Raw genomic sequence first — 206 nt, 5'->3', positions numbered from 1 at the left:
TCAGAGCCGTCCTCCAGCCCTGGCCTAGTTTCCCTGTAGTTCACTCCCCACACAGCAGTCATAGTTTTCTCTCTAAAATTTGATTATGTCTCTCCAGTGTATCCTTTTGCAGGCTCCCTGTGGCTTTCTGCTCTGTGTGCCTTGTATTGTTCACAGGGACTCATTGTTCTGTGCCTGTTCCTCCTCTCCTCCCACTGGACGCTTCT

This window comes from Galeopterus variegatus, unplaced genomic scaffold, assembly GCF_000696425.1.
Source record: "Galeopterus variegatus unplaced genomic scaffold, G_variegatus-3.0.2 Scaffold17812, whole genome shotgun sequence".
In the NCBI taxonomy this organism is placed as follows: Eukaryota; Metazoa; Chordata; class Mammalia; order Dermoptera; family Cynocephalidae; genus Galeopterus; species Galeopterus variegatus.
This window is presented reverse-complemented; position numbering follows the sequence as displayed.